Here is an 8,077-nt window from a genome sequence, read left to right as displayed (position 1 = left end):
GCTTATGACATTGCGCTCTACTGCTCGTCTTGGTGAGGTAGTGTGATAACAAAAAAGGTAAAAAAGGAACTTGCGTTAATGAAGCATTTTCGCTTTTGATAGAAGTTGGAAATAAATGTCCCCAAAACAATAGCCGCATCTTCATTACCATTCGCAGACCCTTGATTCTCCATCATGTATTATTTGAGGGAATACATTTTGACTGGTCCAAAACATGCTTGAGTTCAAACTAGAACCAAAACTAAATTTCACTGAATATGTGAAAGCCGTGGAAGAAAAATGAAAAGCTATTACAGTCCGGTTTCCGTTACTTGGAAGAGAATCTGCCATGTCCATAAATAACAAACCGATGATCTACAACTTGATCGTCAAACCAATGTTACCATATAGCCCGCCTTTCTTGCCAATCACTTATGCCAATCAAATATAAAATAACTACAAGGTATACAGAACAAATTTCTGCGACTCGCCGTAGGCTCCAGTAGAAAGGAAATGAGCATGAAATCACGAAACCAACATAAATTGGAGAAGAGATACAAGAAGCGACTTCACAATGCTTGAAATGTACAAAATGAAACAAAAACTACTTGAGCATGTAGCTTTTTATAAATTTTTGGTTTATTCTTTTCTTACATTTATTTGGTATTTACAACTACAAATATTATGTTTGGTGATTACTGACCGTTAGTCAATGATTATTCGGAAATCGTGAGGTAATTAATATTTTTTGCATCTATAAATTCACCCACATCCTACATGTACATATTTGTTAAAATGTTTGTAAATCTCAGGCCCTGAAGATGATCTCAATAAAGATCGAAACGTCACACCAGACCGAATCTCACGATTTTCGAATAATTTAAACAATGTTTGTAAATCTCAGGCCCTGAAGATGATCTCAATAAAGATCGAAACGTTGGCACGATAAAAAAAAGTTTTTCTGAAATCTACATTTAGGGAGTCGCAGTAGCCGAGTGGTTAGCGGGACAGACTCTCGGCTCATAGACCCCGCGGTCGTGGGTTCAATTCCCACCGTCGCATCTGGCCTTTTTTTCACGATACCCTTCTCCCCAAAACGAATACGCATAACATATTGTCTTGCATTGGCTAATATGCAGAGTACATTAAACCATTAAAAAAAAAAAAATATAAAATAAAAAATAAAACCTACATCACACTAGACCGCACCTCATGATTTCCGTAGAAATATTATATTAAGTACTGTTCATGTAAAGATGGTAGAGCTACCACAATAGCTCAAGTGGTAGAGCAGCGGCGTATTTAGCCGAAGATCATGGGTTCGAATCCCGCTCGTGACGCTGACTGTTTTATCTCAACAACCTTGTTTAAATATTAATTAATTGAAAAGAATTTATTTTGTCAATAGGACCACGAAACCTAATGAATTACTAGTAATCCTGGAACACAATGGAGAAATATTATTTATTTAGAAACTAATGCCTTGTATAGATACAAGCCTATCAGTTATATTTAGTAGCTATTAAGGCTTTACATCAGAGCTATGATTAATTCACCCTGAAATGTTAGTAACAGCGCGATACCGCACCCGAGAGGTAGTAGCAACTTCCATGCATTATTAGCTATTCCCAAGGGGCTCAAGGGCCATTCAGACAAGGGATGATGCTAACCTCGTTCCACATACACATGTCTGCTTCTATACTTTTCATTATCGGAACTTCAATTGTACTATAATTGGATTTGCATATCCACCCCTGAATTTAGAGTATTGCAAAAGTAGTTTTCAGATCAGTTCGACATATTCGGTGCTTGGAATGATAACTGAGGGGCAAATTCCATTATTACGTTACTTTTGTTTAAAAAAAACGCTTTTCATCCTACTAGGGGCGTTTTATACAAGTATGCGAGTTAGTGAGATAGCGGCTTCCATAAAACTTTTATACATTAGAATCCTTTAAAATTATGACAACTCGGTACGGAAACATAAATTTTTCATATTTAACAAAACAGTTACTTAATGTCCTCAAAAACAAAGCTTGACACTCATATTTTGTTGGTTATTCCGAACTATATGTACAATTGTCCTTATATTAATTACAACTAATTAAGGTTTTTAGTTGGGATCAGAAAGTCAGTGTCACGAGCGGGATTCGAACCCACGATCTTCAGATCCGAGTGGATCGAGGTCACAATAGCTCAAGTTGTAGAGCAGCGGCGTAAAAATCTGAAGATCGCGGGTTCGAATCCCGCTCGTGACACTGACTTTTTTCTCTCAACTAAAAACCTTAATTAATTGAAAGATATTAAACGGTCAAGCGGACCACGAAAACTAGTGGAATTAATTACAACGTTCATATTTTAATGTAAAGCTAAATAAGATCAGAAATTCATGACTTTTCATAAAAATTATTTAACTAAAGTGATTTGAAAGAAAATTCACCAAATACAGGCAAATAATTTCTTAATGGATTAATATTTAAACCTAGTTTTGCTCTTATTAACGTCTAAGTCTCCTAGGCATCGAGTAAATAAGCGACCGCATTTTGTCTAATGAAACAAAATCCAATCCTTCAACAAGAGCGGTTTGAAACTGTTCAACCCTTTTTGGAGGTGGCGAACTATGTCTATACCGTCTCTTCATCCCATCATATAAGCATTTTATAGGATTCATGTCATCAGGGGAGACAACTCGAGCTACATGTCGTTGAATATAATCGCAAATTAATAGAAAATATTGCTCAATAGTAAGAGCGAATGAGATCACAGCATTTAGAAGAACATCCCCAATGAATCTTCGTGTAGTCAAAGTTCAATTCTATACGATAATTAGTTCGGTACGGGCTTGGAGATACAGGCAGACGCCATTCTAGGTTTGCCAACTGATGCCACTACTCCAAAATACAACTTTACCAAGAAGTACAAGATACTGATACCAGAACGGGCAGAATGGTTCAAAGGAACACTACTAAAGACAAATTCCTACTGCTACACTGACGGCTCCAAAACCGACAAGGGTACGGGAGCTGGGGTTTGGGATGACCGCAAGACCGAACTGATGGTAAACCTAGGGACGTATGCTACAGTTTTCCAGTCTGAAATCATAGCAACTGAACTATGCCAGAGAAATAAAAAGGTTAGAAATACATTCCCGGAAAACATTTTCTCTGACGGCCAGGCAGGACTCTGGGCCTGCTTGGTGAAGGCAAAGAGTGTTTGGAACTGCATGGAGGCCCGGACAGAATTCAACGACACTAATGACCTGACCACGGCATGGGTCCCTGAACATTCGGGGCATAGATGCAAAAAAGTTTGACATGTTGGCCAAAAAGGAAGCCGACATGTACTCTATGGGCCCAGAACCCTACTGCGGCAAAGCAGCCTACCACAAAAGAGGATACATCTTAAAATGGATCCTTAATCCTGGTGGAACAACACCACAGGTATGAGGCACCCGAAAAGATTCATAAAAGGACCATCCGCAAAACGTACAAAAGAACTACTGGAACGTAACCGCCACCGAGCTAAGATTCTGGTTAGACTTGTGAGAGGGCACTGCCACTTAAGAAAGGACTTAAGGGCACAGGTACAGGCAGAAGAAACACTGGGCAGATACTTTCGAGGCCCAAGTCGGCGAACGTAACTACTAGACCAAAGACGCCGAAGGAGACCCCTTTGCAGCCAGCTTAATGTAAAAATAACACAGAAAGAAACAAGACATAACCCCTCGTTTATGAGCTCTTCTAAAACGAAGGCACATAAAGGCGTTTACACTACCCCTAACCCGTCATAGTTTTAAATTCAAATAATTTCGCCGTGTTCCACCGTTTTTAGGTTAAAAAAACCGTTGGCTCTTTTATAGCTGTTAAGGCACGTTCCAAAATTCTCGTGATCGATTACATAAACCTCAGGGAAAAAAACGAGAAACGAATTAAAATCCTGCCATCCCTTGTTACTATTTTCCCATCAGATTTCCCGTCTTACCTGGAAGAATTTTGTTTGGGAGCATTTTTGGGCCAATAGAGCTCATGTTCATCAATATCTGGCAGTAGCCTGCCACAAAAGAGGATACATCTTAAAATGAATCCTTAATGAGTCTGAAACCTGGTAGAACAATACCACGGGTATGAGGCAGGCGAAGAGATTCATAGAAAGACCATCTGCAAAACTTAGAAAAGAATTGCTGGAAGCCGACCGCAACCCAATCAGGATTCTAGTTGGACTTCTGTCAGGGCACTGCCACTTAAGGATAGGAGTACAGGCAGAAGAAACACTGTGCAGATACTGCGAAGAAGAAGAGGAGACCGCAGAACACACTTCATGTTTTTGTAAAGATCTATGTAGGTGCAGGTTTTTGCAATTAGAACAAGAAAAACCACAAAAATGATCCTACACCAAGGAGCCGCTGGCAAAGCTGTGGAGGCTAGTTAAAAACCTGAAGCTGGCCAATGAGTTATAAATAACAGGAGAGCACAATAGATCTTTTCAGGTCGAGGTGCATTAGGCCTTGTGGACGCTTCATTTATCCCTATCCCTATCTCTAACCGTACGGGCTTGGACCTTGACTGCAACTCATACCTACTTTCTGTCTTTGAAAGGCTGTTACTCTCGCGCTTATAGCAAAGAGTTTGCCACGTTTTCTCCACACACAGTCCTGTCATCTGAATTCCACAAACCAAACTGTCACACAACCAAAGACAAACGTTCAAACGAGATGCTCAATTGCAAATAGTTGCCTTTCTATTCGATGCTTCTCCAGTAGAGGAGATTGTGAGAGTGGAGACTCATAATCTAATGAAGTCTTATGAGCTGTTAAGTGAGGTTTCTTTAGTGCGGTATGTGTAAAACGATCATCTCTAGCCGTCGTACATCGCGATGGACCACTCCATTCTCTTTGACCAAGACTTTCTGTGGTACTAAACCCCTAGAGACTCCGCACCTGGGCTAAATAACGGACGCTTCTTCCATCATTGGCCAAAGCGACTATTCAGCTGAAATCTTCTCGGCATAAAAACACGCTATAAGAAAACATAATTAATTTTTCCTAAAAAATTTTTCTTTTATCAAAGAAAACAATTAACTCACTCGACAGGTTGGTTATGGAAAGGAGGACAGCTAATTTTCTTTATTTTTTAATCTAAGTGGGTCAAAAGATTAATAATAATCTAGGTCTCTAGGTAAACAACAAGTCAATGTTGTGTTTATGTTTTTTGATCTTTATACACGTTATTATGGATAATAACAAATAAATACAAGTGTCCGTATTTTGGTTTATGAATTCCATCAGCCAACTAAATTTCTTTTTGTTTATAGGTGCCAAATTTTATGTTAATTACAAAAGAACACTCTATATACCCTCTAGGAAGTTTTTCTTCGAACTGTCTTCACTTTTACACCATAATGAATATGAACGCAAGCCAACGTTTTCCAAGTATAAACGTATAAAAGCAAGAAACAGCATTATGCAAGATTTATCCTGCTATGAAGGGCATTAACTTGCAGACAGGTTTGGCCGCTTGCCGAGCTGGCAGATCACAAACATAATTTAATTACTTGGCTGCGTGCGTTATTCATAAACAGCTTACCTGAGGGACTTGACCGTTGCCAACTAAACGGCTATAACAGAAATATAAATATAATTATCAATTTGTTACTGTTTTGACCATTGATTATAAAATTTAGTTCACTGAAATGTTACTTAACAGAAATTGATCAAAGATAATTGCTTTAGAAAATAAATTACAATTCTAATTTTCATATTTTCATAATATATTACGTATAATTTAATATTGGCCAAAAAATGTATTTTCATGCATTTTTATAATAAGGATTTTCATGAACACCACACAATTTATGAAGGCAGATGATTGATTGGCTCTCCTCATATCGCACACCCAAGTGACACAAGTCGCAAATTATAAAAAACGGATTATTTAGCTTTTTTTTTTTTAAGTATTCGGGTGTGTGATGCTACAGGAAAAATGGCACAATTAGGTGGACTCTGCTAGGCATACGTACTGTCACCATGCGCGAGGCATATCTTAGTCAGGTGTCGAGTTTTAAAAACAATTGTTAAATCAATTGTACAAGTATGTTTTTCGTAATGTGAACCTTAAAATAGGTCGAAAGCTTTGCATTAACAACTGGATTTGCTTTTTTCTTTACGACCATAGAGGTATTCACGATGTTTGTGTTAACCTTGTTAACTCTGTTAGGACCTGTTACATCTAGGAAAATGATTAACATTGCTATCCGTTAGGGCGTAGGTAACCAACATGGCACCCATAAATTTACCAGCTGTTTTGTGAGTACACGTATTTTTATTCTTAAATACGAATTAATTAGAAAGAATGAAATATAAACTTTGGTTATTAAAAAGAAATTATATCATATTTTTAATAAGCGATTGTATTTAGTCTTAATTATTTAACTTTGTGACTATTGGCTGCGTGTAAATCAAAGTAGTCTCATACAATAGAGCTGAACGTCCAACAGCGCGTTGGGTGTCGCGAACGAGGGCAAGAACCATTTTACAATATTGTTGTGAATTATTCTGAAATAATAGTCCAATGGCAATGCTGGGATTCGAACCACAGCCGCTAGCATGAGGGATACGAGTCCGTTGTCGGGTTTCTTCATTCTATCCTGTGACCCCTCCCAACCATTGGTTGCAAGGGGGGTATCCGGGCACAAAATAAAGGTGCAGCCCAGATGGTGCCTCTCCAAGGCCGAATAGGCTAGGTGCGGACGCTAAAGATCCTCTTGTCTTGTTACTTAAATCACTTTAATGAACTTTGAGACATATCGGCACATAAACAGGACTAGTACTAGCATTTTGGTACTAGTCGGTCATCTACTGACCTGCCCTTTCTGGACGCCAGAAGCGACTCCATTGATGACTATGAAATCAAAAATTACGAAAAAAATTATGATTATACACACCAAAGTTATGGTTATTGACAGTCATTAAAGACATTTGCGGCATAAAGTGTACGATTTTGCACCTCCTATGGAGTGAATTGTCATATAAATATAAGGCGTTAACAATTACGATAGAAAACGTGATTGAGAGTTCTGATATTGCATTTCAGACCTGATACACTCCCCTAACACCCTTAATCCTAATTCCCTACATCACATTTATTATCTTCCGTCTGTTTCACTACCTCTGACAAGTTGGGCCGACGTCGAGAGGGGCCAAGCCGCCGTGTGAGCGTTGGCGACAACCCCTGTTCTTCCGGGTCGAGGAATTCTCCCCGTCTCATGGGAATTTCAATAAAAATGAATACTCTCCTCGCACCCCTCGTTTTAAATCTTTGAAAGTAGAATTTGAGGGGTCGGGAGCGGCGGAGGCGACGTCAGCCGAGAAACAGTTTCACGATTTAAAACTTAACCTTTTGCTAAATGCAATATGCATCTCACTTTTGTATCTTGGAAGGAAATAATAGCACGCAAAACCTAGATGAATAAATAGTTATTTTACGGGATGTTGCTAAAGTTGCTCAAATCAATAAATCACGACACCTTTGGTTTTCTTGTTCATCGGCCGTCAATGTTTCTTCTCGGTTGACGTCTTCTGTGTTAAATTTCAATATAATCATTCCCTTGTCACATTCTATTTAGGTAATGTCACACCAGGTCATAGAAGAGGGATGGTCATTCTCTACTAAGTCGTGAGATTTCCTCATCTGGTGAAACTGTAATGTGATCAAAATCGATTAAATTGGTCTGCCCATCTACGCTGTGTTGATCAGTCAGAAGAACTGCATGTTACTCAAGAAGACATGGATCAGGTCGCTGCCGTGTTACATCTCAGAGATGACCGTTTTATTGTTTGGAATACTCCGTAATCGACATTCTGCCGCTGTTGATATTAAGCAACGACCGCAACAAGTTAGAAATGTTCTTGTAAGTATGTTCACTGGATAGTGAGGACTTTCAGAAGGTGGATTACGTGCGAGAAGGCATGCAAAGCATTTAGATACTAAACCTACATATGTGAAATCGCACGTCAATTGTCATAAAAAATATAGAAAAAAGTCCTTTGTAGAAAAAAAGCTCATAGAAAATATGTATTGATAGACTAGAGTCTGGTAACAAT

Source organism: Cimex lectularius, unplaced genomic scaffold (assembly GCF_000648675.2).
Source record: "Cimex lectularius strain Harlan isolate CLEC.00 unplaced genomic scaffold, Clec_2.1 scaffold183, whole genome shotgun sequence".
NCBI lineage: Eukaryota > Metazoa > Arthropoda > Insecta > Hemiptera > Cimicidae > Cimex > Cimex lectularius.
The sequence above is the reverse complement of the archived record's forward strand: the minus strand, read 5'-3'. Positions refer to the sequence as shown.